This window comes from Triturus cristatus, chromosome 10, assembly GCF_964204655.1.
Source record: "Triturus cristatus chromosome 10, aTriCri1.1, whole genome shotgun sequence".
Lineage (NCBI taxonomy): Eukaryota > Metazoa > Chordata > Amphibia > Caudata > Salamandridae > Triturus > Triturus cristatus.
In genome coordinates this window covers 266,902,239-266,919,564 of record NC_140593.1, presented here as the reverse complement: position 1 = coordinate 266,919,564, position 17,326 = coordinate 266,902,239, and positions in this window count along the sequence as shown.

Genomic DNA, 17,326 nt, shown 5'->3' with positions numbered 1-17,326 from the left:
TTGCAATTAGCGAATACCATGAAAATCGCAAAATAGCAACTGCAGAATAAGGGGAATCACAATCAGGTGGTAAAGTAAAAAAAAAATTCTCACAGGTGCCACTAATCAGAAACCCTTTAAAACTAACTCAGAAGACCCCTGAAGCCTTTCACAATGGCAGCCCTCTACGTGATGGCGAGGAGGATGAGGATCCATGCAGCAGCCCAGCGCAGAAGGAGAAGACAGGAGAGGATTTTCCGAGTGCACATAACATTGCTGAGCCAAACAGAGGATGAAATCTACGATAAGTACAGGCTGAACCGTGCAATGATCATGCACCTAATTGCAGAATTGGAACCCCTATTGCAGCACCAGACCCGTAGGACCCATGCTATCCCCACACATGTACAGGTCCTATGTTGCCTGCACCTACTTGCGTCAGGCAGTTTCCAGGGGGTAGTAGCCGTAGCCGGAGGGGTATCACAAAGCTCACTCTCACGCTTCTTCAAAAGCTTCCTTGACGCCATGATGACAAGAATCCACACCCACATCACCTTTCCCACAACCTCACAGGATTTGAATAAGACAAAACTTGACTTCTACCAGGTAGCACAATTCCCTCATGTGATCGGATGCATAGACTGTACGCATGTCCCTATCTGCCCCCCAGCAGCTAATGAAAACATCATCAGGATCAGGAAATCCTATCACTCAATTAATGTGCAAGTAGTGTGCAATGCAAAGCATATCATAACGGACAACGTGGCACAATTTCCGAGAAGCACCCATGACTCCTATATATTCCGGCACAGTGGCAGCCACACGCGTCTGCTCAGGGGTGAATTTGGCGAAAGACATCTACTTGGTACACACATATACCTATTTGCAACATCAATCAAACAAATGTTATTGCATAACTATGGCTAACCCTTTGCTTTCCACACTGTAGGTGACAGCGCATACGCCGTGCGGGACTACATCTTGACACCATACCTCAACCCAGCCACACCACATAAGCAGAGGTACAATGCTGCACACAACAGCACACGGAATGTGATTGAACGCACCTTTGGAATACTGAAAAGTCGCTTTCGCATTCTACACAAAACTGGTGGAGCATTGCAGTCAAGCCCAGAGACCTGCTGCAGGATCGTGGCTGCATGTGCCATTTTGCACAACATTGCCACCAGAAGAGGCATACAATTCGAGATGTCCGACAGTGAGTCGGATGGGGTCGACCAACCACCCGCACAATACCGACAAGAGATGTGGCGAAGTCAGCAGAAGGGCAAAGGAGACGTGCACCCATCACCCAACATTATTTCTGAGGAAGGTAATAATGAGCCATAACAACTAAATGGTGAACGCAAAATTATTTATTAACATGAGCCCATGTTTAGCCAAAAAGATATAAGTGCAAATTGTGACTATGATTGCATTGAGGTATAAAGTCAAATGAACAGTTCCATGCACTGGATAGCAATCACTAGGTTGTAATTGACCATGGTTACACCACCATGGCCAAAAAAGGGGGAAATGCCTGGTTAGCGCCTCCTGCCACGCACCCTCAGCCTCCTTTCGCCTGTCTCTGCTACATCACCCTGATGTGCGTCTCAAGATGTAGCGCTGCTTCAATTGCGCCCCCTGGCATTTGTCATGGGCACCGACAGGCTACTAAGGCTCGATGCCTCCTCACTCCCCTCCTCCCCTGTCAAGTTGATGCCACCCACAGTCCCAGCCTGGATATTTTCCACAGCAGTGGTCACTTGTGCTAGGGCCCTGGCAACATCCCCACAGAAATGTCCAAGATCGATTTGCATTACCACGGAACGCCATGCGAACAGCACAGTTGTGTTGCAGAGCTTGTTGGTGGCCCTTGGATTGGCTGACATGCGGATCATGCTCTGGCGATGCATTTTCCTCTTCATGCATTGTACCGCAAGCAGCGCCCAGGTGAGCTCCTGTAGGCTCGAGTTTGTCTGCCTATTACCCTCAGCAACCACTGTGGTCAGCTCACGCACACTGTCTGTCATTGTGCTGATGTTTTTTGCAAGTTCTTTGCAAGTTTGGATATCTGGAGATTAATTGAGCCCATGTGTCTTCCCTGTAGGCGCTGCACGCGTAACATCTGGGACTCTACGCCTCCAAACACATTCGGAGTCTGCTCTTCATGTGCAGCAATACGGGCCCTTGACCTGCGCTGTCATCCCGGTTAGACCTGTTCCTGTGGTGTAGGTGGTGTTGCAACACATGGCTGGCTGGTCCCTGTAGTGGGTGCTGGAGACAGTACGGATTCCATTGGCTGCAGTGAGGGAATCTGTGTCCTGCGTTTTGGTGGTGTGGGTGGTGTGCATGCTGAAGCAACTGGATTCTCAAAATCGGTCTCAGCAGGTGTCTCAGAGATGTGGAGGAAGTCACTATCTTTGGAGTCTGCCTCAGCTGCATCTGTGATTTTAATCCTACTATTGTTGTACCTTTGGCATACTTTGCTCACATTAAATCACTGACTGAAAACACTAACTGCCATGCAGTGCTGGTGTGTTTTGCTTGCCATTATTGCTTTGGAATGCCCACTTGACTGACATGCCTACAATTCCCATGATGCATTGGGTGTATGAGGGAAAACGTGGACTGGAGTTTGATCTGTACACTGTGTTTTGCCTGGGTGTATGTGCACGATTATACATTACGTAGAGGATTATGCTTGCATGCATCTTACCTTGTGGGGTACTTGCTGTGCCGGATGTGTCCAGTTGTGTGACTCCAACCACTGCCTCAGGCTGGATTGTCGCCTTCACAAGGTCCTCCAGGGCTGTGTTGTTGGGTACAGTTGATGGTCTCCCTCCTGTGCCACCTGCCTCCTTCAACCTTTCGGCAATGCGTTCTTTGGCACGTATCCTCAGGTCCTACCACCTTTTTTTCAAGTCATCGATGCTGTGGTGTGTGACACCCACAGCATTCACCTTTGTCTTAATACGCAGCCATATCTTTCTTTTTTCTGCCTCTGGCACTTTCAGAGACATTTTTCCAAAGAGCTTGTCATGGCTCTTGCTGACCTTCTCAATGAGATTTTCTAGTTCTCTCTCACTAAACTTCATCTTCCTCTTTCTGGGCGTGGCACTCTCCCCTGATGCTGTTTTGTCCATACTGTGTCACAGAAAGTTTCTGGATACAGACTTGGGTGTGTTTCAGCTCAGCTCCAGTACTCTTCCTCCTCTGAACTCCTCTGGGCACTGAATGAAGCATGGACTGGATGACTTCCTGGTTGTGATGTCATCAGTCTGCTTCCAATGAGACACGCTTTTTGCATTTTTCACTAATAGCGATTTTGCAATTAGCGATTTCGCTAAAAGCGATATCGCAATTTGGAATTTTCTGTTTTAGCGCCTCGCATTTGTGTCCTCGCAAATCGCTTTAGCGATTATTTGTGAGTCGGTATTATTTCGCTAATGGATTCATGCATTGCGGATAGCAATTTTTCTATTGGGATTCCTTAATTTTCGCAATTAAAGAATCGCTATTTTGGTTTTTGATACATGTGCCTGATGGTATTAGCCAATTGAGGGCTCTCTATACAGTGACATTGTTGTCTGTTTTAATAATTGTCTTAAGAATTGTCTTAATACTTAACTATATTGTTCATATTAATTGATTTATTCTGATACAATAAACTTACTTTGAAAATAAAATGCTCTAGCTACAAGATTTATAGCTTTAGAAGAAATGCTTGGAAATCAATGACGTTACTGCTTTGCGGAGTGCAGTGATGAAAGACAGATTAGAGTAATGTCATTTTTTTTATTTTTTTATTTTTATGGTTACTTTCTGGGAATTTTCCTTCAAGTGTAATTCATTCTTAAACAACAAGAGATATTTTCAAAACACACATACACCATGAACTGAACTAGATATACCGTCCTAGAGTTAAAGCCACACTAACACTCTGGACCAAAGAGTGACACGATTGGTGCCCAGTGCTTGATTGCAAAGGATGCTCAAGATTTAGTTGCATTGTACTGTAGTTTCATTTATACGGGAGTTCATACTCCTGATAAGGTGCCGATGTGCATAGCTGGGCAGGTAACAATCTATGAAATAAGGTATGCTTGGTTGGAAGGTTGTTGTATTGTAGTGTGGCATATACATGAAGTGTTTTACTGTTGTGCATGATGATTAACAAATGCCACTTCTCCTATTGCTACGATCTGCACTCACAGCATGCATGGAATGGAAAGAAGTAAAGTAAGAAATAATGTGACTGTGGTCCTGCTGCCATCCTTTTGGGATAAGTAGGATTCTGTTCCTGGGTGCCATGGTCCCGAGTCATCCAGGAACATATCACATAAATTGAACTCTGCCTTAAGACACAGTCTATGCTGCTGTTTGGGCTTGCTTGTGTCTTAACAGAGCAGCAAAAAGACAAAATAACACATCACCCCACAATATAAAATAGCAAATGAGAAAGCCAGTTAAACATACCTAGTTGATGAGAAGTCCATTGACTGTGAATTCAGGGCAACATCTGCAGTAGTGGCCACAGAAATTGAATAGTACTCCTCAATAATGAGCCAACAATGGAAGCGTCCATTGTGCGCATATTATTGAGGAGTAACATTTTGCTATATTTTATTGGCCCCTTCTGGCTTGATCCATAACCCTGTCCCTATATTTCGGCATGAGTACCTTGTGGTCTTCATATGCCCTGGCCTTTCTCATTACATGCTTGCTATTCAGGTACTTTATGTTTTATTGTTTCTATGTGGCCCACCTGTCGCTATTTATTTTATTGTTCCTCATACACACGCCTTATATACACAGATGCCATTTATTCCCATGAGACTTACGTTTGTGATATTCTTCTATGCCATGGCACATTGGTCAGCCTGTATTAATGAACTGGATTATATTATCGTTTTGAAGAACTTTTATGTACTCATGAGAGTCTGTTTATATGGATATACTTTACGTTGTGACCTGTGTTTCTAACTTATTATTTTTGTATTTTTTCTTCTTTCTTTAGTCTATATTTTGTTGGATGTTATACCTCAGGCGCCCATTCATAGTTTTCCTTATGATGATCCTCACATTTAGAAAAGACTGAAATGTCGTCGACATTGCATGCAGACCCTTTTTACTTTTTATTTAAATTGATTTGGCTGTTTTGTGGTTATTTTGATTGTGACACAAACAACACACTTTTAAGTGACATTTATCATTGTTACGTCACGTTATTCTTCACTACCAACTACTATGAATGTCAATAAAACCTTATTGGCAATTATATATATCAAAATATTGTGTCAAATTTAAACTAATTTTTGTTATTTGAGTCTAATTCCTTCTCTGTAGACACCGCTGTTCCCTTAAAGCATTATATACCCCTGGCCCCTATGTACCCATGGATCTCTCTTGTTTTTTATAACATTGAACTTGAATAAAGACAAACCTCATCTTCAACCAACTCAACGACTGGAATTTGTAGGAGGTCTCTTACAATGATAGGAATTTGTAGGAGGTCCCTCACATAAATCCTCAGGCAAGGCTATCCTTCCATCCTATTGGATTCAGAAGTTACAGTCTCACCTCTCACTCTTCTGAAGAACCAGTCCGCATTTTCTCACCTTTGTCTTCAGGTCCAAGGAGGAAAGGCAGTGTCAGTGTATAATGTACTCTGGGCAAGGTTTCAATTAAAGCTTCTTGTAACTCCATTCTGCTGCATTGGATTCCAGTGCCTATAAATCTAGAGACTCTACTTCTGGTGTCTACCTCTATCTGGCATTTTCAACAGTGATGGCATCTTCTTTACAGCAACCTTTCCAGGGGAGTTAATCTAGCTCTCCTATTCCCTTGATCCTAACCATGGAGGCCAGTCTCAGGGGTGGGGGGGCAACTCTAGACCCTTGATCCTGCATTGTTATTGGTCCCTGTTGGAGGTGTTTTTGTCTTTGAATTAGAAGGAATTGACTGCAACCTTTGTATCGCTGCTACATTTTGCTCCCTCTCTGAAGGGGCATGCTTTCTAGTCAGGATCAACAATCTTTTTGCAAAATGTTATCTCAACAACAGTCTGAGGAATGGGATCTCAATCTCTGAGTGTAGTGGCACACAACAAGCAGGGACTGCCTGGGCAGAGCCCCACCTTATTTCCCTTTCACCACTTAGGTCCTGACGAAAGACAATGTATCCATGCACATTCTGAGCATGGTGTTTCTGACCTTAATGGAGTACTATCTTACTATAAAAATTTTGGGAGGAATTTATCAGAGATAAACAGACGTCTTTGCAAACACTCTCAACTCGCAGTGTTTCAGGCCGGTGGGGCTGAGAGCAATGGGAAAGAATGCCCTATCCTCTCCTTGGCCCTAGGCCTCCTGTTTGCCTTTCAAATATTTCACTTGATTCAGAGATTTCTCCTCAGGGTAAAGAAGAAGGAACAAGGAGACCTTGGTAACCCTCCTCATTGAAATGATGGTGGGCAAGGAGTTGCTTCTACACCTTTAACAATCTTTTCTTTGATTGCCTCTTCTTCTTCTGTCAGCCCTGACCTGGTTTAAATTGACAGTCTACCTTCTGAATGAATAGGAATCTGTAATTTGGGAGTCTCTCATAAGGTCACTTTAGCAATCCAGCCAGCCCATAACCGTTTTACTCTAAAGTCACACAGCAAGCATTGAGCACCATTTAGATGATGGTTTTTTCTAGGGATCTCAACTATCTTTCCTGTGACACTTTCTTTACTTGACTTTCATCGTGAGGATTGTCTTTTGTGTTTAACTGTCCATACTGTGCCATGTCAGCTGGCTACCTTTAAGGCATTTTGTTCTCCATGGAATGATCTAAGGGGCATATCAGCAAGGGCCGGCGATAATTATCGCTCAGCGCTCTTAGCGTGAGGATAATTATCGCCGGCCAACTCTGAATTTTATCGCGGAGACAGCGTGCTATCAGCAACGCTTATCTCCAAAGTGATAAAATTCAGAGCGCAAACTGCCAATTGTGAGATTATCGCTGGAAATATAGGGATAATCCCACAAGGTTTGGCGATGGCTTGCTGCTAGGGATAGACATACTTAGCCATGATATCCACCTTACATAGGATATCACGTCTAAGTCAGAAAAATACCAGACGTAAAAAAGCAGCGATAAGCGCGGTTAGCGCTGCTTTTTTTATCGCTAACAGGGTTAACGATATCCTTGATAATAGGAGAAATGTCGCTTAGTGACATTTCTCCTATTATTTTACTCTGGAACGCCCTCTTTGCATCTCATTAGAGATGCTAGGGGAAGCGTAGAGTAAAATGGTGCTAACATGCAAATTTGCGTGTTAGCACCCTGTTGCTGATAGGGCGCTAGTTTTATCTCTGCTTTTTTGGCTTTTAAAGCCAAAAAAACAGAGATGAAGCCCTTGTTGATATGCCTCTAGGTTTTTTACTGGCCCTAGATTCTCACCTAGTGAAAAGCTTTGATTCATCTTAACTTATTATTCTTTCATCTATTCCCATGTGGGACCTCTCCCAGGTCCTTAAGGAACTCCAATATGCTCCCTTCGCTCCCCTGGAAAAAGCCTTTCTCATGAGTCTCTTTGATAGAGCTGACTTTCTTATAGCTACTACCTGAACTTATCAGACTGGGTGAGATTGGAGATCCTCTTGCCTCTGAACCTTTTTTTAGTTTTCTACCAGAAAGTTTATTCCTACACTTCGATTGCAAATCTTTACAGAAAGGCTGTTTCTGATTTCGATTTTAACCAGCAAATTACATCACCCTCCCCACTTATGAGTGTCCTTCTCTTTTTGCTTATGAGGAAGAGTCTTTATACTTATTGGATGGTGGTTAAACTGTAGTGATGGACTTACAGCGTACACTGGATTTTTATAAATCTGGCTTTTCAGTTGCAACATTTGGTGCCTGTCACCAAGGGCACACGCCGTCTGTCTCCTCTCTTAGGGTTCACCCTGCTATTTCTATGGCTTACGAGCTGGCTAGGAGTCCTACTCTTCAATCTATATTGGGTTGTTCTACCAGAGGGATGGGTACTTCAGGGTCAGTTGCCCGCTGTGTTTCTATACTTCTATTGCCTTAAATAGGGCCTGACCCTGGAGGTGGACACATCAGAGGATGGCATTATGAAGAAGAAGAATAGGTCTCAGCCTGAGGAAGGTTACTGGTAAGTAATCAGAGCATTATCTGGGCTTTCACCTGCCTTAGGGGAGCACACCCAGTCGTCAGGTGGCACTGCAGTCCTCATGCAGTCAGGTAAACCGCCCAGTGTTATTGACAGTTGCACGTAACAGGCAACAGTGTTGGTCAGGATATGCAGTAATTTTGTCTAGAGATGCAGTAACTGCACGTGGATAGAGAGACCCCCTTTCTCTGGCCGCATTTTCTGTTCATGAAAAGCATCGCAGGCTGAGACACAAGGCAGCACTGGGCTAATAATTCTGAATTGTGCACATCTTGGGGCTCTTATGTTGTTAAGGAGCCTCCCCCCCATACCCCAGAGAAGGGTAACTTGCAACAGCATTAATCCTACAGACCATTATTCTGTCTGGGGGTACTTGAGATGGTCTAATTTAGGCACACATGTACCTGTACTTCATTTACACGACCCAAACAATACATATTGCTATACTTACCATTATCCATGCAGCAAAACGTTAATTCTTTTTAATTTTTGTATTAAATTACATCTCAAAATAACAAGATCAAAAGCAAAACAGTACGATTAACATAATTCGTATAATGCCTTCACGTGCTCAAAAGTACAATAGTGCCTTTAATGTGTTGATATCTAAAATGAAATAATGCCAAACTTCTAAACTCCGCAAAAGCCTCCTTTGCTTCAAATTACACTTGGTTGAAAGCCACAAAGAAAAACAACTTGGCTGCACCTGCTATATGAAAAAATATATAATTGCATTACTGTGCCATGAAACCTTACGTTTTATTGCTTTTTTAATGTGACGTACTTTTCAAAATTGTATTCTCTCTTTGATTTCTGCTGACCCTTCATGCTTGTGTGGTTTGTATTTTAAGCTTCTTTAGAAAAAATATAGCATTCCTTCCACAATTTGTCAGTGTAAGTTTTTTCGAGACACTTTATTGGAAGTGTGTGAAGTTTGGTTTTGAAATAATAGTAGAGATTTCCTTAAAAGGAGCTTGGCACTTTGGATTCTGAAGTAATGGGCCATTAATTGTAGTCTGCCTTCTTTGAATTTCACAGTACATGTTTTCTGCAATGAAAAGCAGAATAATAAAGACATTTGCATCTGTCACTCTAATATGATAAATCTAACTGCATTGAAGGCATAGCTATTTACCACTGGGAAAACCCTCCAGAAGGGATGATAAAGGATCAAAATATTGCCAGGACCGCAGAATATTAGAACCAATCTTTTCTTCTTAATAAATATTTTAGCAAGGTCATGGATAAAGAAAGATAATCTTATTTAGTTTCGAAAGTGAAGAAATAAAGAGCAAAAATGGCCTTGCCATGAAAAAACATGCCTAAGCCTGTTTTAAACCAACAGGATCCATGTTGTTTTACATGAACAAAAACTGAATGATTAAATTGTGGCACTGATCATGTTGTGTTTCCGAACTATAGACATGCCTGCATTAGGCATTCAGTGAGAACCTCTCAAATCTGTAGGCTTCATGCAAGCAACACATAGCTCTTCAAAAGAAATTCAAGTTTATATCTAGCCTGTATGAGCTACGCAACATTACGAACTCCCACTCCATACTTGGGTTTTAAAGGACAGTGAGGGGAATGGAGGGGGCGCCATTTTACAGAGTGTAAGAAAGTCTCAAGGCTTTTCACCTGGCTCAGAGCCCAACAGATGCTAATACCAAGAGGCCCAGTGAGAAAGAAATCTCAAGAGGTGAACCAGCACAGATGGAGTATATCATATCTGAAGACAAGTTCCTAATTTGCTATTTAAAAGATGCCAATACTTAAATATACATTTCTGCAGACTGCCAAATGTTAGGGAGTACACATAAAAATATATATCTTGCAGCTACAAACAGCATTCCACCTATACTTTCTTGGGCACACAGAGCGGATTACACCAGTGCTAAATTATTAGTAAATCAAGCCATGCATTTTGGAAACGTGTACACTGTCTCTTTGATATTTTAGAATAAATTAATCAAGTTTAATTATACTCTGTCCTAAATGTTTCAATAGTAACCATCAGACGACAAACCACATTAGTGAATCACTAGAGCCTTCGTTTTGTCTGGAGAATTGTTCTGGGACTGATTCTGAACTATTAACCATAGGCAATAACTTATGCAAAGCCTAAGGTTTCCCTACTGACACCCACTCTAACCATGCATAGCATATGCATTGTGTAAATATATGCAGATAGGTGTGTTATTCCCGTATGAAACTGGTTCACAGATTATTTCTGTACCATTGATCACGAAGAATTTGCTCTTGTTTAGGTTATGCAAGAGAAGCACTACATTTCTATACAAGTCACCTCTTCCTATAAATACATCATGGATTTCTAGTTGATTTTTTTTTCTCAAAGAATTTTTTATTGAAGTTAGCATTCAGAAATAAAATACAAACATTGGTAGGCATACGTTTCAATCGGTTTGTAACTGGTTCACATCTTACAGCTGTAGTAGATAAGTCACACATTAATTCCAGAGGAGTATCTGTTCTGTCTAGACATTTCCATTTCAACCGTTGGGGATATACAAAGGCCCCCTCTATGTGCATTCCAACCGCCCCACTTACTATCCCTTTTCTTGGGACATCTTCTGGCTTTAAAGACTTCTTTCTCTGCGACCATACATTTGTCAAATTCAGCTGCCCAAGTTCTAGTTGTGGGTCTTTCTACCGCTCCCCATTTCATGGCGATTGCTCCTTTTACTAAGGTATATCCCAGAGTGGCTAATTGTTGCTCCACCTCTGTAAAGTCAGGGTCTGACGGGTAGCGGTATAACCAATAATTTGTGGCCACTAATTGCGAGGCCCAATAGTAGAGTTGTATGTCTGGAAGTACAATCCTCCATCGTACCACCCTTTGGTCATTTTGGACAGTGCTATACAGGGCGCTCCTCTGCCCCATAATAGTGAGCGGACTTCGCTTTCTATATTGTTGTAGTATGAGTCAGGTATCTTATAGGGGCAATTTTGGAGAATATATAAAAACCTTGGGAGTGCAAGCATCTTAAACCGGGCTCGGCCCAACAGTGAGAGCGGTAATGTTCTCCAGTGTTTGACATCAGTGCGGATCCGGTCCAAGGGGACAGCCACATTTTTCTCATAGAAAAGTTGAGGGTCAGGAGTAATAAAGACTCTGAGATAGCAGAATCCGTCAAACGCTATTTCAATTTCACATCCCGGTGAAAGTCTGGGAGTTGGGCCCCGAAGTACAAACAGTACAGATTTAGTCCAATTGATGGCATAACCGGCATATTTACCGAAATTTGTGAAAATGTTCAAAAACCTATTGATGAAAGTGCAGGGGGATGCCAAGTATATCAAGATATCATCTGCGTATAGCGATATCCTATCTTCAGTTTCTGCCTCCCATTTCACCCACCTTAGTACTACGTCTCCTCTCACCCACAACGCCAGTGGTTCTAGCACTAAGGCGAAAAGCAGGGGGGATAGGGGACAGCCTTGTTTATTACCCTTACCCAGTGGAAAAATACGGGACTTGCGGATATTCACCTTTACTTGACCCCGCAATTCGGTATAAAGCAGCCTGATCCAATTGAGGAATTTAGGCCCAAACCCCAGACGTCGTAGCACTTCGAACAGGTACGGCCATTCAATGGAGTCAAATGCCATGGAGGCATCAAGGGAAAGCACCACCGCGTCCCAGAACATTGTGGATACGGTGGATATTTAGTGCTGCATTCCGTCCCAGCATAAAGCCAAACTGATCAGCGTGGACTAAGGATGGGAGCATTGCCACTAAACGAAAGGCTAGGAGCTTTGCCAACACTTTAGCCTCAGCGTTCATGAGAGAGATTGGTCAGTAAGATCTGCACTTATTAGCGGGCTTTCCTGCCTTCCGGATAACTGCTATAGAAGCCAACCGTTGGTCATCGGGTAGAATTCCTTTCTCAAGGCTTTCATTGTACATATTTCTGAGGTGAGGCCCAACCCGTGGGGCCATAGATTTAAGGAATTCAGTAGTGACTCCGTTGGGGCCCATCGCCTTCCCCGATTGAAAACTAAATATTGCTTTGCAGATCTCATCGTCTGTAAGGTCTGTATCTAGGACATTACTATCCTCTACTGATAAGGTCGGGAGTCGTATTTCTGCTAACAATTGCTGAGAGTCCTTAGCCGTGTACGTAGTTGAAGAGGTATCCACCGCCTCCAGATGGTCTGCGAAAGCCTCTGCAATTTCCTGTGGATCTGAAATCTGTTTCCCCCCTGCCAGGGGCAGTTCGGGTACCCATCGCTCCCCCTGTTCCCTTCTCTCCAGCCACGCTAGCATTTTCCCTGCCCTGTCTCCCAGCTCATATATTTTATGTTGGGTTTGTAGCAACCTAGCCCGAGTTTTCTCCCTCGCCAACGTTTTATATTCCAGTTGTTCAAGAGAGAGTTGGTGTGCAGTGACCTCGCTAGGTGAGGAACTCTGCTGTGCCTCTAATTGCTGGATTTCTCCCTCTAAGTGTATCAGCTGTTCATTGTGCTTGTTTATGTACCCCACTTTTAAAGCCAAGGCTTGCCCTTTCAATACCACCTTATACGCCTCCCACACTACCTGCGCCGAAGTCACGGAGCCAACATTTTCGGCAAAATAGTGATCTGTTTGTGTAGTCAGGCTCTCCCGTATATCCGGAACTTTAAATAACCAAGGATTAAGGACAATGATAGTCTTCTGCCGTTTTCTGTGATAAATTAACTCAATCAACACTGGGGAGTGGTCCGAAATACCTCTGGGTAGACCTCGTGGGTGTCGAAACCGTCCAACATCTGCTGTATGTGTAAGGAAATAATCTATTCGGGACATACTCTTATGTGCGTTAGAATAGTGAGTGTAGTATGTTGTACTGGGTTGTACAGATTGCCACACGTCTGTCAATGCTAGGGCCCTTGTGAAGTCTTCCATCTGGGTGTTGGGACGCACTAGGGGCGGCTGTGGGTGTCTATCTTTGCGGTCATCCATAGCCATATTGAAATCCCCCCCCACAATTAGGGACTCACCCGGGAGATCAAGCAGGACCTTTCCTAGATCGCTAAATGCCTCTCTGCCCAGCACGGGGGGAAGGTACACTGAGACCACATTGATCGGCCTGCCTTCCCAACTGGCCTCCAAGACAGCAAACCGTCCCTGTGGATCAGCCCACGTGCGGACTGGGGTGAGTGCAAGGTTGCGACGAACCAGGATACGGTGCCCCTCGAACCAGAGGAAAACCCCGCATGTACTAAAAGCTTGTATTCCCAGCAGTTTAGTGCCATGCAGTTATTTCCCACCAAGTGAGTTTCCTACATGAACACCAGATCTGGAGCATGTCTCTTAAGATATTGGAGCACCACTCATCTCTTTATCTTATCCCCCAGCCCATTGACATTCCAAGTTAAAGTGATGTTTCTTTTATGTTCTCCATTTGAGGCTATATTAAAGAACTGTATGGGAACCTGTGGGAACAATGAGAGGTGGAGCTACCACCTCCCCCATCACCGCTATCAAATGGTTGTACCTGAAGCTGCATCTGGGTATGTATTCCTGTTGTGAACCGTTTGGTTACCATTCCAAACTAAACTAATCGAATCTGATATTCGACACTCATGAACATGAGAACTAACAAATAAAACACCCCATACGACTCTACTGCCCTCCCAACTACCCCCCTACCTTCCCTCCTGCCAGTGGATTTTAAACGACTCACTCCCCAACAAGGCAGAGTGCCTGTCGCCCCCCCTAGTATGTGAGAGGAACTTGGTTCGCAGCTGTGCCCCCTCCGCCATAATTCAAGGATGGTTCCACTGTATACTGGATACTGGGGAGATATCCCTTCCTTGTCCCATGGCCCTACCACCTGGTGTCGTCGAGGCAGTCCATTACATTTTCCCATTTAAAGCAGAGTCTCAATTGCATTCCGGCGTTACTCACATTCACTGTGCTACCTCAGGATTCTGGGAGGCAGCCATAAGTCTCTATTACCGTGTTCTCACCTCCGTTTCCTCAGCTACAGGAAGTGGACTCTGTCTCTCGTCGGTTGGTTTCGTTCCGCTGCCGGGCGTCATTGTCGCATCTGCCAGATCTGGGTCCTCCGTTTCAGTCCTTATTAGGTTTCTCCACCCGTCGCCAGCCCTCCAGCCCCTCCCATGCCTCCTTTGGGGAGGAGAAGAACCATGTCTTCCCATCTGATTCTATACAGAGTTTCGCTGGGAAGAGCATGGCGTATTTTATTTCTTTGTCTCGTAGTGCTCATTTGACCGCCATAAAGCTACATCTTTAGATTGTGCTTTGGTGGTGAAGTCTGGGAAAAAGGTCACTGGACTGTTCTCCAATTGAAGTGGTGGGGTTGCCCGTGCCGTTTGGAGAATAACATCCCGGTCTCTAAAGTTGAAGACTCGGGCTATAATCGGTCTCGGACGGGCACCCGGCCGGGCCCTACCTCCGGGGACCCAATGGGCATGCTCTATAGAAAAGTAGCTTGATAGTCTCTTTGGCTACAGCTGTTTCAAAATTAACTCTTCCACAAATAGGTCCACTGCAGGGCCTTCTGTCCGTTCAGGAAACCCCAGAATTCGTATGTTTTTTCTACGTGCCCTGCCTTCATATTCATCGAGGAGACCCGCCATTTTAATCTGCCTTTCTTGTAGCTGGTTGACTTGCTTTTTTAACAGGGCGGTGTCCGAGCTCAGGGTAGCGGTAGCCTCCTCTATGTCCTTCACTCTGGAGTCCATATTCCTTAGGTCGGCTTTGAGACCTCTACGTTTACAGTGTCAATGCGGGTCTCTAGGGAGGTTCACACTCCTGTTATGGCTGCCATTATATCCTGGAGTGTTAGGACCTTATGCTGTGTTTGTTAGTCCTGGCTGTCTGGGGATCCTTGCTGGGCAGGGTCTCCATCCCCCCCTATCTTTAACCAGGCAAATTTAGCTAGCTTAGTTTGCGTGGGTGTTTTGCCTCCCTTCCCACTTGTCATCATGAGCTGCACTGTACGGTGTCTGAATGTTTGTCCAGTGGGTCAGCCCCAGGACTCGCCGCCGCCTACCCAGAGGTTATTTGCCACTCCTGTCGGCCTGTGAGGTTTCCTGGCTCTCCTACCCACCTGTGTAGCCCAAGGAAGGACCCCGAACCGCCATGCTCCCAGCAAGATTTTTAGGGGCACTTCTGCTCCAGTCCACTTGGGCGTCGAGCCCCACGTTGTCCACTCAGATCTGGGATAGTGCCGCACGTTCAGCAGGAGCGCACTTGTATTATGCCCCAGATATGTTTCTTATCTTCGTGGGAGGTGGATCAGCTAGGGGTCGCACATGCAGTTTGGGGCGCTGCTATCTGCGTCCCACCCTCTGCAGATTCTTATGCACAGATGACGTCCATGACCACATCACCACACTGGCCTGGTGGTTCCCCTTGAAAGGTACTGCATGGGCCACAGCACACTCCCATCAGAAGATCACTCCTCTTTTTGCCCACCTCTGGTAGGTGAGGGACTCACTTGGGGGTCTCAGTCCACGGCGCTGCGTGCAGGGCCAAAAAAGGTGTGCAAACAGCCCTGCATGTCCCTCCACGAGGTTATTGTGGAAGTGAGATCTACCGCGTTTTCTGAAGCCAGGGCCTCAGTTAGTTCCTCTGCCCGCCTGCACTCGCTGCCACCCCCACCGACTCCCGATGTCAGCGGGCATGCGCCATGGCACGACACTCACCGCCGAGGTGCCCCGGGTCTCCGCACAAAGCAATGCTGAGCCGGCCGTGTCTCACGAAACCGGGGCCTCCGATGTTCTCTCGGCCGGTTTTCACCACTCTCTCCCGGTGGTCCGAGTCTGTCAATCACAGGCCCCTCGCTGAGCCTCGCTCGGTCGTCTAGGGTTCCCCACTGGCGCCGGATGGTCCCGCTGTATTTCTCACTCCATCGGACCCTCTACGCGTCTCCCGGGTCACTCGCTGGGGCGAGGGTGCACCGCCATCATGGAATAGGGTGCAGGCCGCACTCGGGGTTAAAACTCCAGAATCGCACCCCAACGAGCAGATTGTCTCGTTTCGCTGGCACCACTGGACTCCGGGTCGGGATTCCCCCGATCGGGGAGAGATGTAAGAGGAATTTTGTCGGATTTATGGCCGGATAGGCAGATGGGGCTTTGGAGCCGTGTTAACTTGCGGCCATTCCATGCAGCTGCTGGCCACACCCCCCTCTAGGTGATTTTTAGGTCTCTAGAGAGCGGGTTTGAAAAGTGCTCCGAAAAAGCGGATTGCATGGCTAGCACGCTCACAATCACGCGCATCATGCCGCCATGCAATCTGCTTTTTCGGAGCTCCCCTTCCTGGAATGCGCTCCCCTGCCCCAAAGCGCGCTCGCGCCACGCTCTGCCGGGCTTGTCTTTTTTTTTAAACTTAAAGCGCGAGGCGCGCGTGCGGCCAAAGCTTGTATTCATGTGTGAAAACTTTCGGGTAAAACAATTTTCACCCCTGGTCTCTTGTTTTGAACAACTAAATCAGGAAGAGAAACAAACCGGAGGATTTCTTCACAAAATGCGAGACGCCCTCGTGAATGCTAAAGCGTTCAGCAATCGCGCCCCAAAGCCGCAGTTTGATGTATAATTACCGCGGCATCCTCCGCGTGCCGCACGGACCGGAGATTCGGCAGACAAACACCCGCCTAATTGACAACAGCGTTGCATCTTTCCTCCACAAATAAATGTCAGATGTGCAGAAAAGTAATCACAAACGAACTTGCGCAGGTAATTATGTTATCAATGCCACTTCAGAGCACTGCGAGAATATTTTTGAAAAAGGGAATTAATTACCTGACTGCAGCAAGCATTTCATATCCGCGCAGGAGATCGTCACGGCGTTCCCTCATCCCAAAACAGGTGCGGGCGGTGAGCAAGCCGGAAGCGTTGTGCCTGGGCGGGCGGGACTCCTGTCACACTCACGGCCGCGGCCCTCCGAGTATTCGTTTGGTTGCTCTCTGTCTGTGTAATGCTTGGCCCTCGGGAGCTCTCACTGTAATTATTCCATATGGCACTGGCAGCCGGTTCGTCCATTGCTGTCCATGTCCAATGAGGCATATGTGTGTGTTATCGGTGCCCAAAAAGAGACAAAGGCCTAGGCACACAGCGGCCACAAATGGAAACGTGTCGCCTTCAGACAGGTCTGTCTTTTTAGCCAATAGAATGTTGCATTCTGGGACT